The following is a 19,059-nucleotide window of genomic DNA, read 5'->3' on the forward strand; positions in this document are numbered from 1 at the left end:
ACACCCTATAAAAACTGACCCACTCCCAGTTACCTCCCCTATAAACACTGACCCACTCCCAGTTACCCCCTATAAACACTGACCCACTCCCGGGTATCCCCAATAAACACTGACCCACTCCCAGTTACCCCCCTATAAACACTGACCCACTCCCGGGTATCCCCTATAAACACTGACCCACTCCCAGTTACCCCCTATACACACTGACCCACTCCCGGGTATCCCCTATAAACACTGACCCACTCCCAGTTACCCCCTATAAACACTGACCCTCTCCCAGTTACCCCCTATAAACACTGACCCACTCCCAGTTACCTCCCTATAAACACTGACCCACTCCCAGGTAACCCCTATAAACACTGACCCACTCCCAGTTACCCCCTATAAACACTGACCCACTCCCAGTTACCCCCCTATAAACACTGACCCACTCCCAGTTGCCCCCTATGAACACTGACCCTCTCCCAGTTACCCCCTATAAACACTGACCCACTCCCAGTTACTCCCCTATAAACACTGACCCACTCCCAGTTACCCCCCTATAAACACTGACCCACTCCCAGGTAACCCGTATGAACACTGACCCACTCCCAGTTACCCCCTATAAACACTGACCCACTCCCAGTTACCCCCCTATAAACACTGACCCACTCCCAGGTAACCCCTATGAACACTGACCCACTCCCAGTTACCCCCCTATAAACACTGACCCACTCCCAGTTACCTCCCTATAAACACTGACCCACTCCCAGGTAACCCCCTATAAACACTGACCCACTCCCAGTTACCTCCCTATAAACACTGACCCACTCCCAGGTAACCCCTATGAACACTGACCCACTCCCAGGTAACCCCTATGAACACTGACCCACTCCCAGTTACCCCCTATAAACACTGACCCACTTCCAGTTGCCACCTATAAACACTAACCCACTCCCAGTTGCCCCCTATGAACACTGACCCTCTCCCAGTTACCCCCTATAAACACTGACCCACTCCCAGTTACCCCCCTATAAACACTGACCCACTCCCAGGTAACCCCTATGAACACTGACCCACTCCCAGTTACTCCCTATAAACACTGACCCACTCCCAGTTACCCCCATAAACACTGACCCTCTCCCAGTTACCCCCCTATAAACACTGACCCACTCCCAGTTACCCCCTATAAACACTGACCCACTCCCAGTTACCCCCATAAACACTGACCCTCTCCCAGTTACCCCCTATAAACACTGACCCACTCCCAGGTAACCCCTATGAACATTGACCCTCTCCCAGTTACCCCTTTTAACACTAACCCTATCCCCATTACCCCTTATAAACACTGACCTATTCCCAGTTACCCCCCTATAAACACTGACCCACTCCCAGGAACACCCTATAAACACTGACCCACTCCCAGTTACCCCCTATACACACTGACCCACTCCCGGGTATCCCCTATAAACACTGACCCACTTCCAGTTGCCACCTATAAACACTGACCCACTCCCAGTTGCCCCCTATGAACACTGACCCACTCCCAGTTGCCCCCTATGAACACTGACCCACTCCCAGTTACCCCCTATAAACACTGACCCACTCCCAGTTACCCCCCTATAAACACTGACCCACTCCCAGGTAACCCCTATGAACACTGACCCTCTCCCAGTTACCCCCTATAAACACTGACCCACTCCCAGTTACCCCCCTATAAACACTGACCCACTCCCAGGTAACCCCTATGAACACTGACCCACTCCCAGTTACTCCCTATAAACACTGACCCACTCCCAGTTACCCCCATAAACACTGACCCTCTCCCAGTTACCCCCCTATAAACACTGACCCACTCCCAGTTACCCCCTATAAACACTGACCCACTCCCAGTTACCCCCATAAACACTGACCCTCTCCCAGTTACCCCCTATAAACACTGACCCACTCCCAGGTAACCCCTATGAACATTGACCCTCTCCCAGTTACCCCTTTTAACACTAACCCTATCCCCATTACCCCTTATAAACACAGACCTATTCCCAGTTACCCCCCTATACACACTGACCCACTCCCGGGTATCCCCTATAAACACTGACCCACTCCCAGTTACCCCCCTATAAACACTGACCCACTCCCAGTTGCCCCCTATGAACACTGACCCACTCCCAGTTGCCCCCTATGAACACTGACCCACTCCCAGTTGCCCCCTATGAACACTGACCCACTCCCAGTTACCTCCCTATAAACACTGACCCACTCCCAGGTACCCCCTATAAACACTGACCCACTCCCGGGTATCCCCAATAAACACTGACCCACTCCCGGGTATCCCCTATAAACACTGACCCACTCCCAGTTACCCCCTATAAACACTGACCCTCTCCCAGTTACCCCCCTATAAACACTGACCCACTCCCAGTTACCCCCTATAAACACTGACCCACTCCCAGTTACCTCCCTATAAACACTGACCCACTCCCAGGTAACCCCTATAAACACTGACCCACTCCCAGTTACCCCCTATAAACACTGACCCACTCCCAGTTACCCCCCTATAAACACTGACCCACTCCCAGTTGCCCCCTATGAACACTGACCCTCTCCCAGTTACCCCCTATAAACACTGACCCACTCCCAGTTACCCCCCTATAAACACTGACCCACTCCCAGGTAACCCGTATGAACACTGACCCACTCCCAGTTACCCCCTATAAACACTGACCCACTCCCAGTTACCCCCCTATAAACACTGACCCACTCCCAGGTAACCCCTATGAACACTGACCCACTCCCAGTTACCCCCCTATAAACACTGACCCACTCCCAGTTACCCCCCTATAAACACTGACCCACTCCCAGGTAACCCCCTATAAACACTGACCCACTCCCAGTTACCTCCCTATAAACACTGACCCACTCCCAGGTAACCCCTATGAACACTGACCCACTCCCAGTTACCCCCTATAAACACTGACCCACTTCCAGTTGCCACCTATAAACACTGACCCACTCCCAGTTGCCCCCTATGAACACTGACCCACTCCCAGTTACCCCCTATAAACACTGACCCACTCCCAGTTACCCCCTATAAACACTGACCCACTTCCAGTTGCCACCTATAAACACTGACCCACTCCCAGTTGCCCCCTATGAACACTGACCCACTCCCAGTTACCCCCTATACACACTGACCCTCTCCCAGTTACCCCCTATACACACTGACCCTCTCCCAGTTACCCCCTATAAACACTGACCCACTCCCAGGTAACCCCTATGAACACTGACCCTCTCCCAGTTACCCCCTATAAACACTGACCCACTCCCAGGTACACCCTATAAACACTAACCCACTCCCAGGTACACCCTATACACACTGACCCTCTCCCAGGTAGTCCCTATAAACACTGACCTATTCCTGGGTACACCCTATAAACATTGACTCTCTCCCAGTTACCCCCAACATATACTAACCCACTTCCGGTTACACCCTATAAACACTGACCCACTCCCAGTTACCCCCATAAACACTGACCCTCTCCCAGTTACCCCCTATAAACACTGACCCACTCCCAGGTAACCCCTATGAACATTGACCCTCTCCCAGTTACCCCTTTTAACACTAACCCTATCCCCATTACCCCTTATAAACACTGACCTATTCCCAGTTACCCCCCTATAAACACTGACCCACTCCCAGGAACACCCTATAAACACTGACCCACTCCCAGTTACCCCCATAAACACTGACCCACTCCCAGTTACCCCCTATAAACACTGACCATCTCCCAGTTACCCCCTATACACACTGACCCACTCCCGGGTATCCCCTATAAACACTGACCCACTTCCAGTTGCCACCTATAAACACTGACCCACTCCCAGTTGCCCCCTATGAACACTGACCCACTCCCAGTTGCCCCCTATAAACACTGACCCACTCCCAGTTGCCCCCCTAAAAAAACACTGACCCACTCCCAGTTACCCCCCTATAAACACTGACCCACTCCCAGTTGCCCCCTATGAACACTGACCCACTCCCAGTTGCCCCCTATGAACACTGACCCACTCCCAGTTGCCCCCTATGAACACTGACCCACTCCCAGTTGCCCCCTATAAACACTGACCCACTCCCAGTTGCCCCCTATAACCACTGACCCACTCCCAGGTACACCCTATAAACACTAACCCACTCCCAGGTACACCCTATACACACTGACCCACTCCCGGGTATCCCCTATATACACTGACCCACTCCCAGTTGCCCCCTATGAACACTGACCCACTCCCAGTTACCCCCTATACACACTGACCCACTCCCGGGTATCCCCTATAAACACTGACCCACTCCCAGTTGCCCCCTATAAACACTGACCCACTCCCAGGTACACCCTATAAACACTAACCCACTCCCAGGTACACCCTATACACACTGACCCACTCCCGGGTATCCCCTATAAACACTGACCCTCTCCCAGTTACCCCCCTATAAACACTGACCCACTCCCAGTTACCCCCTATACACACTGACCCACTCCCGGGTATCCCCTATAAACACTGACCCACTCCCAGTTGCCCCCTATAAACACTAACCCACTCCCAGGTACACCCTATACACACTGACCCTCTCCCAGGTAGTCCCTATAAACACTGACCTATTCCTGGGTACACCCTATAAACATTGACTCTCTCCCAGTTACCCCCAACATATACTAACCCACTTCCGGATACACCCTATAAACACTGACCCACTCCCGGGTACCCTTCCTAAATACTGACCTACTCCTCAATATCCCCTATAAATACTGAACCCCTACCGAGGACTTCTGATCAATATTAACCCATTTCCGAGGATTCCCTATGAATACTGAACCCCTTCTGAATATCCATTATAAATAATGACCCAAACCTAGGTAACAACCTATAAATAATGGCGCACTCTAGAACCCCTCAGAAATGCTGATTCACTGCCACAGGTATGTGTCCCATACTGGACTACTCCTCAGGTGACCCTGACTATACTGATCCACTCCAATGACCCACTCCTGAGTAACCATTTTTGCGACTAACTAGGGGACCCCTATCAAGACTGAACCAAACAGAGTATCTATCAATATTCACTCACTTAGAGGGTATCTTCGTCAATACACTGCCTCACTCCCAGGGACATCTGGTTTTAAACTGACCCACTCCCATGGTCCCATAGCCAATATTGACCCATTCCCGGGGGTATCTTGACAAAACTGTGCCATTCCCTGGGACACCCTGTCTAAGCTGAGCCACGGTTCCTACATCAATATTGATCTACTGCAAGGGGCCACTTGTCTATACTGAGCCACTCCAAGGACCCCCTTGTACATACAGACGCAGCCCACAGGCTATCCTTATCAATAATAAAGTGCACCAAAGACCCCCTGTCTATACTGTTCCAGTCCCAGGGACTCCTCTGTCAATACTGACATATTACCAGGAACTATTGTAAATCCTGATCCATTCCCTCAGTTTTTTTGTAACATACTGTAGGGGCAATCCATTTGAATTATTGTGCATGTAAATTGGCAGAACTGAAGAAAACGATATTAAATGTGAACTGTATTGCCTGATGTGACTGATGCCAGCTTAAAAAGCCACAGTTTTGATTGTTTCAGGTAATCTCAAACAGCTGGAATGCAGGTTTAATACAAGGTAAACTCTGATTAGATTTGACTTTTTTTATTTTCATCACCTATTAAGTCAGTCTTGATTTCAGCTGAAATAAATCTGAATCATCCGTCACGTCATTTTAATAAAACACCTAAAGACATTAATCCCCTCAATCTTGACGTAACTTCCCAAGTCGACTGAGTAAATTCTATAAATAGAGCAGCGGATTTTCATCATTCAAATAAATCCCTTCCAAAGTATTTTGCTAAGTACGTCAACGTGTGATATCAAGAACTAATCATCGTCGGTTAGTGGAATCATAGTTCTCTTTCCTCACTTCAATCCCCTGTGAGAGAGAAACCTTTCAGGTTGTCAGGTGTATGTCAATTTTAACAAATATAGAGGGTCTTTTAAAGAAATAATTTTAAGCTAAGAGATAACTTTGAGTCTTGTAGCTTGACCACAAAAGAAGCAGGAGAGGGCATTTCGCAATAAGCTCATAGTTTGTAGTCCACTCTTTGGACGATCAAGATAGTAAAGGATGATCTCAGAAATCAGAAGGTTAGGAAAGAAAAGAGGAACTGGACAAAACAACAGGAAGGCTGTAACGAACAAGGACAGCCAAATAAAGCAGATTTGAAGAAAAACAAATGAGGTAATTAATAAGTATGATCGGCTTAGGCTTGGGTGCAGGGAATTCCCAAATAAAGGAATAACGGGCACAAGTAGTAACCAAATAAGGGGATAGAATGAAATAGACACTTAGGATAGGTTTATTGCTTAGTGTAGGGATGTCAAGAGACCCCTCAGAAAAGTATTAAAAAACTCTGTATTTTATTGTCGGGTGTGTCTCTCCTCATACAGCCACCCGTCTTTAAAGATGTTCGAATAAATGTGCTGCTTCGGAACTCTTTGACTCGGACTGAAAATTATTGATTAAGTGGAGTTCGTTTCTCACAATTGGGGGCTCGTCCAGGATGACCTTCAGCTCCTGAAAAGGCTCCCACTGTCGATAACTGTGTTTAGAACGATCTCGTGTTTTTCAGCGGTGGGTGGTTTGAGGGATTGCCTGAACTGAATCCTTTAAGAGTCGTTCTGAACCAGTTGATAGTGAGTGTGTGTACCTTGGGTGGGACCCAAGGGGGAAGGCACAACCGGAAGATATCTAATAGCCAGGTAACTCTGTGGACAGACCAAGGGAAGAAAACTGACTTTTAAGTACTACCTTGGTGGCTGGGGCTTGGGTTTTAGTCGTTATGAGGGACTAACGAAAGTAACCTGGGAGTTCGGGAGTACCAAACCCCTACCTCAAGTTGGACTCGAGGTTTCTGGTTCATAGGGGTAGGACCCCTAATTCGATTGCCTTTTCGCGATTTACAAGGACACCAGAATCACCTGACAGGGGTCAGGCTAACCCCTAAAAAGTGCCCTACTTTGAGTTGGACTCAAGGATTTTCTGGGGAACGAATCCTCAGATTCTGTAGGGATTGGATCCCTATTGGGAGAGGTGATGGAGGCCACTGGGTGGTGAACCAGGGTAAAGTGGGTTGTGCAACAAGTAGTAAAGGAAAATCCTCCATTGAGAGGGGAGGCGTCCCTGGCAACATTCCTCCAGAAAGTCAGTTGGGTAGGATGTTGGGAAATTGGAAACAAAATGAACACACACACGACAAAAAGAGAGAAAGAAGATGATAAAGTGTTGTTGTTTTGTATGGTTTAAGGAACCTATTCTTCGTTCTGCCATCTTCTGGCCAAAGTACGGGTCGGACAAGGACTGGGTTTGTCAATATTTAAATTTATATGTCAATGAAAAAGAACCCTTCAGTCAGGAGGAGTCTGATTATGCCTCCTGTTAGAAGGGTGAATCTAAAATACGGATGTGCACTGTAAAAATAGATGAAAAGAACATCCCTAGTGCACCACCTCTATCCCCATGGGAGGTATGAGATAATTTACCCCCGCCATATGGAAGGATCTAACAGCCCGTGGTGGTTTCTGGTACGAGTCAGGGGCAGGCAGTGGGACTGGGGCAGGGGGATGAAGGTCCCACCACGTCTGAGGCAGAACAGGAAATAGATAAAAGTCAGGTCCCGATTGCAAAAATGCACCAGAAGCCAAATGGAAAGATTAGAAGAAAGTGAAGGGGAGGCAGAAGAAATGTTGGCCCAAAACATGCTTCCATTAAGAGAGGTCCCAATCAGGGAAAGAGAAATTGGATTTGTTAATGCCCCTTTAACTAGTGGGGAAGTATGGTCCTTTAGAAAAGAAACTAAAATACTTATAGAAGACCCGGTAGGTTTGTCAGAACAGATTGATCAATTCCTGGGTCCGCATGTATATACTTGGACAGAATTGATGTCCATACTAAATATTTTATTTAGTGGGGAAGGAAGAGGGTTGATAAGGAAAGCAGCATTTGGGATCTGGGACAGGGAACACCCTCATGGGAACTGAAGGGGCAGGTCAGGCAGAGGATAGGTTCCCCTTAAGAGACCCCAATTGGGATCATCAAAAACAAGATGATAGGCAAAAGATGAAAATTATGAAAAATTTATTAATAAGGGTAATTGGAGAAGCCGCCCCGAAGTCACAGAATTTAACGAAGGCATTTGAGGTATGTCAAGGAGAGGAAGAGAGTCCCTCGGAGTTTTTACAAAGACTGAAGGACTCCATGCGCAAATATTCTGGGATGGATTTAGAGGGGCCAGTAGGGGAAGGCTTGTTGAAAATACACTTTGTGACTAAGTCTTGGCCAGATATTCAGAAGAAAATACAGAAACTAGAGGGATGGAGTGAGAAACCATTAGGTGAATTGCTGAGGGAGGCTCAGAGATTATTTGTAAGGAGAGAGGACGAAAAGCAGAAACAAAAGGCAAAATTAATGCTAGCCCACGGTTGATGAGGTAATAAAGAAAAAGACAAAACTAAAAGGAGAAAGAAACCGGGATGGTCGGGGAGGAGGTGTTAAGGTGTCTGGTGGACAGGAACAAGGATCAAAGTGGAAATCCCAACAGGCAGGATGATATTACTGTGGAAAGACAGGTCACTTTAAGAGAGAGTGTCCAGATCTGAAAAAGGAAGCAAAGGCAGTAACATTTACGAACCTTGATGAAAAATAGGGTTGTCAGGAGTTCCTGCCCCCGGGACCCACCAGGAACCCTTAGTAAATTTAAAGGTGAAGAAGAGGTAGTCTTTTTGGTAGATACCGGGGCAGCTAGATCCTCACTGAGTTTTGAACCAAAGGGAATTCATAAGTCAGAAAACACCGTAACGATCAAAGGAATAAAGAGTGAAGGATTTAGAGTCCTGGTATTACAAAGCACACCGATTAGAAAAAAAGGAGAAACAATCAAAGAGGAACTGTTGTATATCCCAGAGGTTGGGTTCAACGTGCTGGGAAGGGACTGGTTTATTCTCCTGGGAATAGAACTTGGACTATTGAATCAAACATTAGTGGTACAGATGGCAGTCTTAACTGAAGAGGCAGAAAAAGATATAGAGCCCACAGTGTGGGCTCTGGAAGGGAACCGCGAAAGATTACAAATACCCCCATTAGAAATAAACTTGAAAAAAGGAAGGAGAGGTAGAGTGTCAAAGGCAATACCCAATCCCGATGGAGGGAGGTAAATGATTCCAGCCAGTAATAAAGGGGTTGATTGGGGATGGATTATTAGAGCCCTGCATGTCTCCTTTCAATACCCCCATTCTTCCAGTTAAAAAATCGGACGGCACTTACCGTCCGGTGCAAGGTTTAAGAGCACTGAATCAGAAAGTTCAAAGTCATCACCTGGTGGTCCCCAACCCCTATACAATATTGAGGAAAATCCCACAGGAGCAGAAGTGGTTTAGTGTGATAGGCCTAAAAGGTGCTTTTTGGGCCGGCCCATGGTCAGAGGGAAGCAGGGACAAGTTTTCCTTTGATTGGGATGATCCGACCACTGGGGGAAAGCAGCAGTACAGATGGGCGGTACTCCCACAGGGGCTTTACTGAATCTCCGAATCTCTTCGGTCAGGTAGTAGAGCAGGTTTTTGGAGAAATGTTATATCCCTGCAGGAATCGCTCTGTTACAATATGTAGATGACTTGTTAATTACTGGGAAAAAGAGGGATAGTGTGGCTGAGGCCACAAATAAGTTATTAAATTTCCTGGGACAAGGAGGACTAAGAGTCTCTAAGAATAAACTCCAATATGTGGAAAAAGAGGTCAAGCACTTGGGACACTAGATGAGTGAAGGAAAAAGGAGGATAAGCCCAGAACGAATAAAGGGGATTATAGAAATGCTGTTACCAAAAAACAGAAAGGGCCCTACAGAAACTGCTGGGGTTAACGGGGTATTGTAGATTATGGATAGATTCTTATGCTCAGAAAATGAAGAAACTACACTTGAAATTACCAGATGATGAACCGAACAGCTTAAAGTGAACAAAAGTGGAAAGGGAATTAGTTGAGGAATTGAAACAGAGTTTGATTCAGGCGCCCGCCCTCACGTTGCCTTCTTTAGAAATAACCCTTTCATTTATTTGCTACTGTGGATAAGGGAGTGGCCTCAGGGGACCTAACTCAGCCATGGGGAGGGAAAAAAACAACCAGTGGCCTTTCTGTCGAAAATCTTCGATCCAGTCTCGAGAGGTTGGCCAGAGTGTCCAGGCTGTGTCCAACCAACTTCATTGGTTCAAGAAAGTGGGAACCTTCCCTTTGGGGGGAGCCCTAATAGTCAGTAGCCCACATCAGGTACGGACCATCCTCAGCCAAAAGGCGGGGCGCGCTGGCTTACCGACTCTAGAATTCTGAAGTATGAAGCAATTTTAATAGAGAAGGACGATCTTGTGTTAGTCACGGACAGCTGTTTGAATCCAGCCACATTCTTATGGAGGGGAGAAGGAGAACCTCCTAGAAATCCAGAACATGATAGTTTATAATATCGAGACAATCAGACAAAGTTACGGGAGGACCTGGGGGATCTCCTGGTACATACTGGAGACCGAATATTTATAGATGGCTCCTCCCGCGTAATCGAGGGTAAAAGACATAATGGGTATGCTGTGATTGATGGAGACAAAGGGACTGTGATTAATTCTGGTAAATTACCTGATAGTTGGTCAGCACAGACCTGTGAGCTTTATGCTGCAGATAAGGCCCTTAAAACCCTAGAAAATAGAGATGGAATGATATTATACAGATTCTAGATATGCGTTTGGTATAGTACAAATCTTTGGAAAAATCGGGCAAGAACGAGGTTTAATTAATAGTGGGGGCAAGGAATTAGTTCATGAGGGATTAATAAAGCCAGTTTTCGAATCCCTACTATTGCCCTGGGAAATAGCTGTGGTTCACGGGAATGGGCAGCAAAAGGGGTTTACCCTAGAAATAAGGGGGAATAGATTGGCGGATGGGGCAGCTAGGGAGGTGGCCATGAGTCCACCAGAAGCAGTAATATGTCCCCTGATACCTTCACTCCCTGATCCTCCAAGTACTCCGTTATTTAATACTGAGGAGGAGGAACTGAAAGACATAGATTAGATTAGATTAGATTACTTACAGTGTGGAAACAGGCCCTTCGGCCCAACAAGTCCACACCGCCCCACCGAAGCGCAACCCACCCATACCCCTACATTTACCCCTTACCTAACACTACGGGCAATTTAGGATGGCCAATTCACCTGACCTGCACATCTTTGGATTGTGGGAGGAAACCGGAGCACCCGGAAGAAACCCACACAGACACGGGGAGAACATGCAAACTCCACACAGTCAGTCGCCTGAGGCGGGAATTGAACCCAGGTCTCTGGCGCTGTGAGGCAGCAGTGCTAACCACTGTGCCACCGTGCCGCCATTAGGTAGTAGTTAAAACAGAAGATGGGTGTTGGCTGCTACCTGATGAAAGGGAGATGCTTAATAAAATGATGATGCGAGAAATTATGACCATTTTTCATCAGGGAAGTCATGGGGTGGGGGGGGGGGGTGGTGGTTGCAGGCAATGTGCGATTTAGTCCTGCGAAGATATGGATGTGAAGGAGTATATACCATTGCCAAACAGATATGTGAAGGATGTATAACATGTAAAAAGATAAACAAAAAGGTTTTGAGGAGACAGGTTCAGGGAATACGACCATCTGGGCTACGACCACTTCAGAGTATTCAGGTAGATTATACCGAGTTACCCCGCGTGGGAAGGATGAAGTACCTGTTGGTGATCGTTGTCCATTAGTCCAGATGGGTCAAAGCACACCCCTTGGCTACAGCCACTGCGAATGGGGTATCCAAGGTGATTCTTGAACAGATAGTTCCCAGGTATGGGGTAGTAGAACATATAGACTCAGATCAAGGTTCACCTTTTACTTCTAAAGTATTACAGGAGACAATGAAGAGTTTAGGAATCTCCTGGGAATTTCATACCCCTTGGCTCCCATCCCCATCAGGAAAGGTTGAAAGAATGAATCAGACGCTGAAAAAGCAACTATCTAAATTAGTACTTGAGACCAAACTCCCGTGGACAAAGTGTCTACCCTCGGCCATCTTACGGGTGCGAACAGCACCTCGAAAGGACTTGGGATTGTCCCCAATGAAATATTGTTTGGCTTACCTTATTTGGGCACAAAAGGGGAGGTTCCAGTTGTGGAAGTTAATGAACAGAAGTTAAAGAAGTACATACTGGCCCTGTTCCAGTTCCCTATCGTTTCTTCGAACTCAGGGTCGGCTTGCCCAGACACCACCCCTTGACTTTGCAGTGCATCCGCTCAGACCGGGCGATTGGGCGATTGGGTCCTAATCAAATCGTGGTCGGAGAAGAAACTTCAGCCAGACTGGGAAGGTCCGTATCAAGCTCTCCTCACGACAGAGACGGCAATAAGATGGCGGAGAAAGGCTGGACTCACTATACTCGGATCAAAGGGCCAGTGGAATCTCCCGTTAAGGAAGAAGTCTGGACAGCCGAATCAACGCAATGACCGCTAAAACTCAGGCTAAAGAGACTTTGAATAACTGATTATACAGTGGCGACGCGAGCGCGGGATTATTTCTGTAAGATTGTATATTAAGGTTTTTTTGCTTCAGCACGATTTTTAGAATGCTGGGGATGCAAGGTTTGTGAAGGTTTGTAGCTCAGGTTGAGGTTTAGGGTGTAGGTTTGCTCACTGAGCTGTAGGTTTGATATCCAGATGTTTCATTACCTGGCTAGGTAACATCATCAGTGGTAACCTCCAAGTGAAGCGAAGCTGTTATCTCCTGCATTCTATTTATATCTTTCTCCTGGATGGGGTTCCTGGGGTTTGTGGTGATGTCATTTCCTGTTTGTTTTCTGAGGGGTTGATAGATGGTATTTACATCTATGTGTTTGTTTATAGCGTTGAGGTTGGAGTGCCCGGCCTCTAGGAATTCTCTGGCATGTCTTTGCTTAGCCTGTCCCAGGATAGATGTGTTGTCCCAGTCGAAATGGTGGTTTTTTTCATCCGTGTGTAGGGCTACAAGGGAGAGAGGGTCGTGTCTTTTTGTGGCTAGCTGGTGTTCGTGTATCCTGGTGGCTAACTTTCTTCCCGTTTGTCCCACATAGTGTTTGTGGCAGTCCTTGTATGGAATTTTGTAGATGACGTTGGTTTTGCCCATGGGTTGTACTGGGTCTTTTAAGTTTGTTAGTTTTTGTTTGAGAGTGTTGGTGGGTTTGTGTGTTACTAGGATTCCGAGGGGTCTTAGTAATCTGGCTGTGATTTCTGAAACTTCTTTGGTGTATGGTAAGGTGGTTAGGGTTTCTGGCTGTGTTTGGTCTGCTTGTCGTGGTTTGTTCTTGAGGAATCTGCGCACTGTGTTTTTTGAGTAACCGTTCTTCTTGAATACGTTGTATAGGTGGTTCTCCTCTGTCTTCTGAAGTTTGTCTGTGCTGTAGTGTGTGGTGGCTCGTTGGAATAGTGTTCTGATACAGCTTCGTTTGTGTGTGTTGGGATGGTTGCTGGTGTAGTTAAGTATTTGGTCAGTGTTTGTTGGCTTTCTGTATAGCTGAAAATGTGTTGCTGGAAAAGCGCAGCAGGTCAGGCGGCATCCAAGGAACAGGAGAATCGACGTTTTGGGCATAAGCCCTTCTTCAGGAATAAGGGCTCATGCCCGAAACGTCGATTCTCCTGCTCCTTGGATGCCGCCTGACCTGCTGCGCTTTTCCAGCAACACATTTTCAGCTCTGATCTCCAGCATCTGTAGTCCTCACTTTCTCCTCTGGTTTTCTGTATACGCAGGTTTGTAATTCTCCCTTGTCCTTTCTTTCGACTGTGACGTCCAGGAATGCTGGGGATGCTTAAGAGTTATGATACTAGCCCTCTTAGTATTAGGATTTTGTCAAATATCATTTTCATATGTGTTATTAACGGTTCCAGAGTCTGATAATCCACAAGTAATAGACACTGATGTATGCAGCTTAGTAAATTGTGGGGATGTAGATAATCAGAGACAGTACCGCAGCTCAGAGATACATCTTAAGTCCTATGGGGATAGCCTTGGGGATGGTACTTGGTATAATGGTCTCGTCACAGTACACCGGGCCCCCTTCTGACCAGCTCACGATTGTCCCGATAAAAAGTGTAACCCAATATACCTAACGATAAAGAAAACCACATGGCACGAAGCAATTCTGGGAGGGGGCATCTATCAGGTACAATTACATGAAACATTTGGGATAGAAATGAAAGCAAATGGGAATGATTTCTCGGGCTGTTGCTTTGGAATTAGCGTAGGACAGGGAAAACGAGCAGAACTACTGGATAATAAGGTACAACCTTACACCCCTCCCGATGACCTTAAAGTAGTAAACATTATAGAGGTAAAGGACTTAAAACAGACTGTTGAAATAGAAACTGGATACGGGGATACAACTGCTTGGGTTTAATGGGTGAAATACACTGTGAAAAGTCTGAATAAAAGCAATTGGTCTGCCTGTGCCTCAGGTAGACTGGTGGCCCGCGTGGTCCTCTTTCGGCTCGGGTGGAAGCGAGACAGAGCTGGTATAATATACATGATAGACCTGTATCAGGATGAGACAGCGTGGGGCAACCCAGGCTGTCGGTCTTTGCTGTTGTTGCTCCCTCCCCTGAAGAAGGAGGAATGAAAAACTCCCCCCTTTGTTTTCGGACGTGGTCAGGAATCACACCTCCTGTGTACGAAGGGCAGGGGTTCAGACCAGTCCCGATTTCTAGGAGACTTAAAGTCATGCTCGGAAATTGAATCAGTTTCCGAGACAGAGTTGGGGAGGGAACTATTCAGCTTTAAAGATACCCCGAGTGGATTTGTGGTGGTACTGTGGCAGAAAGACTCTAAGACCTACTGTGCCCTCTGACTGGCGAGGCACTTGTGCAATTGTACAATTGGCTATTCCATTCACCCGAGCGTTTTAACGAGGTGAGGTTCCTGAAATGAAGAAAGGGAGGAGGGCACGGTCAGTCTTTGCTACCTCCTTTTGATGATGATATTTATTTGGACTTGATAGGGGTTCCCAGGGGGGTGCCTGATGAATTTAAGGCCTGTAACCAAATAGCAGCTGGATTTGAGTCTCTCTTCTGGTGGGTTACGATTAATAAAAATGTCGATTGGATTAATTACATCTTTTACAACCAACAAAGATTTATAAATTACACCAGAAACGCTGTTAAAGGAACAGCTGAACAGTTAGATGCCACAAGCAGGATAGCCTGGGAAAATAGGATGGCCTTAGATATGATGTTGGCAGAAAAAGGGGGGAGTTTGTGTTATGTTAGGGGGAAGTTGCTCTACCTTTATTCTGAATAACACGGCCCCAGACGGCTCGATTACTCGAACCTTACAAGGATTGGCGACCCTCTCACGTGAATTGGCTGAACATTCTGGGGTGGACACTTCAATAACAGGGTGGTTGGAGTCTTGGTTCAGCAAATGTGGTTTCTATTCAAACCTCCTTGACGGTGGTGGTTGGGATTCTGGCGGCACTGGGCTGTTGTATTATTCCTTGTATTCGGGGTCTCACTCAGAGTATGATCGAGACCACCTTGACCAAACAGAGGCCCCTGAAGGGACTGCAGGGGGGACGGCCTTTACTTGTTAACAACTTATGATGTTGAGAAGACCCCCCTGAAGGCATTTCCAAAGTAGATGAACTTTCAGGTCTGATGCTCTCTAACCTGGAGGCCTCATTGTCCCAGAATCAACGAGATCAACATAGACTGACAAAAAGAAAAGGAGGGATTGAGAGAGAAACATTTCAGGTTGTCAGGTGTATGTTGATTTTAACGAATATAGAGGGTCTTTTAAAGAAATAGTTTTAAGCTAAGAAATAGTAAAGGATGATCTCAGAAGTCAGAAGGTTAGAAAAGAAAAGAGGAACTGGACAAAACAACAGGAAGGCTGCAACGAACAAGGACAGCCAAATAAAGCAGATTTGAAGAAAAACAAGTGAAGGTAATTAATAAATATGATCGGCTTAGGCTTGGGTGCAGGGAATTCCCAAATAAAGGAATAACAGGCACAAGTAGTAACCAAATAAGTGGATAGAATGAAATAGACACTTATGATAGGTTTATTGCTTAGTGTAGGGATGTCGAGAGACCCCTCAGAAAAGTATTTAAAAACTCTGTATTTTACTGTCGGGTGTGTCTCTCCTCATACAGCCGCCCGTCTTTAAAGATGTTCGAATAAATGTGCTGCTTCGGAACTCTTTGACTCGGACTGATTGATTAACTGGGTTCATTTCTCACACCTGTATTTAAACAGTATTTCATTAATACTGAGTAATTACTGAGTAATGTCAATGAATTAATGCTATGCTCTAGTATTTTGATTTGAATTCCATCTGAAGACTAATCATACTCACACTCACACGCATACATGTGCATACACACACGCATACACACGCGCACACACACACGCATACACGTGCACACACGCATACAAAAGCATACACACACGCATACACGTGAACACATGCATACAAATGCATACTCACACGCATACACACACATACACGTGCATACACACATGCATACATGTGCATACACACACACATACACATGCATATGCATACACATGCATACACACACACGTGCACACACGTGCATACACACATATGCATACACACGCGCATGCACACAAACACGCGCGCACACATATAAACATGCATACACATACATGCATACACGTGCATACACATGCATACACATGCATACACATGCATACACACACATATAGACGCACACACATACATACAGACGCACACACACATACAGATGCACACACATGCTCACACGCACACATGCACACACACACACACACACACATACAGGTGCAGACACAAGCACACATGTATGCACACAGAATATACACACACATACATTTGCATGAACACAGAATAGGCACATGTGCAGACATATACATCGTACAAACATGTACATGCACACAGAACACACATGTATATTTGCATGTAGCTGCACTGTACACACCACACACGTTGATTTCGAGGGGAATATTAAGAATAAGGTAGTGCTCACCCTTGGTCTGTTTATCCCATCTGGGTTCAGATTGTCTCCACATTTAAACATGTGCCAGTATAATCACACCCTCCCAACGGCATCATTGTTGACCAGATGGTGTAATTACAGTGTGACATGTTTGCTTACACAATCTCAATAATAAGTAGGAACGTGTAATAGAAATGTCTAATTGTTATGACTTTAAAGTGTATCAAAATATTCAGGTCCAAGTGGCCGTGCTGTCTGACCCCACTTCACCTGAACATAACACTTGAATCTTGATGTGCAATGTGACAGGAGATTGAGAACTTCCCTCTTGTGTGCTATACCGGACTCCTGTTCGGTTAGCACCAATGAAAATGGACCTCCTAGCTTTTCCTCTTGGTGCTGACTCTAATTCTACCTGCTCTTTCTCTGAGCAGCAGGAATACTCTTTCATGATTCACTCTTTCATGACGGTGGCGTGATCAAACAGTGGGTTACCCAACACTGCACACAGACCCAGAACCCACTGACCTGAGGTGAAAAGGGCAATGGCTTTCAGGCAGGAATACTCAGCCGAGTCCACGTGCAGCAGCTTCAGCTTCTCCACTTGCTCCTGGAAGATCCGGGTGTGATCCATGAATGCCACGACGCGCTCCGCCGACATTGGGGAGGCATGGAGACCGGCAGCAGCCAGGAGAGGGGCCACATGCAACGGTATTGAACACTGAGCCGCGTTCAGCACAAACAGTTCACTCCAGGTCAGTCGCAGAAGCCCCACCTGGTCCGAGATCTGGAGGTCAGGGAAGAACGGGATATTCCGGGCCCACTCCACGGCGCTGAAAAGGAGGCGGGCTGCAAACTCGCAAATGTTCTCAACCCCCATCATGCTGCTGGGCTGCATGCACTGGCTGCCAGAGCGAGACATTGCGTAGGGTTCCGCCCTGACCAGCAACGAGATAAAGCCAGAGAGGTAGGAAGGGCTGGGGAAGCCATCGCCATTGTTAAGGCTGTACTGTCCAGGGTTGGGCGGAGTGTGAGCCAGTCTGCCTCTCTGAACTGCTGCAATACAAATAACACTAATAAGAATAACGTTATTACGAGTGAAAGGACACAGATAACACACTGAACAAACTGTGAGTTAGGGCTCAGGAGACAGGACACCCTGCGTCTCTGAGTCAGAAGAGCACATTCACGCCCTACTTCAGAAATATGAGCTGAAAGATTCAGGCTCACAACAGAGTGCAATATGGAGTGCTGCACTGTCAGAGGGACAATACTGAAGACATGTTGCACTGTTGGAGGGTCGCACTGTCGGAGGGTCAGTGCTAAGGGACCGCGGCACTGCCAGAGGGTCAGTGCTGAGGGAGTGCCGCACTGTCGGAGGGTCAGTGCTGAGGGAGAGCTGCACTGTCAGAGGTTCAGTGCTGAGGGAGTGCTGCACTGTCGGAGGGTCAGTGCTGAGGGAGTGCCGCACTGTCGGAGGGTCAGTGCAGAGGGAGTGGGCACTGTCGGAGGGTCAGTGCTGAGGGAGTGCCGCACTGTCAGAGGGTCAGTGCTGAGGGAGTGCCGCACTGTCGGAGGTTCAGTGCTGAGGGAGCACCGCACTGTCGGAGGGTCAGTGCTGAGGAAGTGGGCACTGTCGGAGGGTCAGTGCTGAGGGAGTGGGCACTGTCGGAGGGTCAGTGCTGAGGGAGTGGGCACTGTCGGAGGGTCAGCGCTGAGGGAGTGCCGCACTGTCGGAGGGTCAGTGCTGAGGGAGTGCCGCACTGTCAGAGTGTCAGTGCTGAGGAAGTGGGCACTGTCGGAGGGTCAGTGCTGAGGGAGTGGGCACTGTCGGAGGGTCAGTGCTGAGGGAGTGGGCACTGTCGGAGGGTCAGTGCTGAGGGAGTGGGCACTGTCGGAGGGTCAGTGCTGAGGGTGTGCCGCACTGTCGGAGGGTCAGTGCTGAGGGAGCGCCACACTGTCGGAGGGTCA

The 19,059-nt window shown here is 47.4% G+C and overlaps 1 pseudogene; it reads right to left on the minus strand.

Annotated features, from left to right (window-relative positions):
• LOC140453962 (COUP transcription factor 1-like) overlaps positions 1-19,059 on the minus strand; it is a 63,492-nt pseudogene that overhangs the window by 31,690 nt on the left and 12,743 nt on the right.

This window comes from Chiloscyllium punctatum, chromosome 28, assembly GCF_047496795.1.
Source record: "Chiloscyllium punctatum isolate Juve2018m chromosome 28, sChiPun1.3, whole genome shotgun sequence".
Lineage (NCBI taxonomy): Eukaryota > Metazoa > Chordata > Chondrichthyes > Orectolobiformes > Hemiscylliidae > Chiloscyllium > Chiloscyllium punctatum.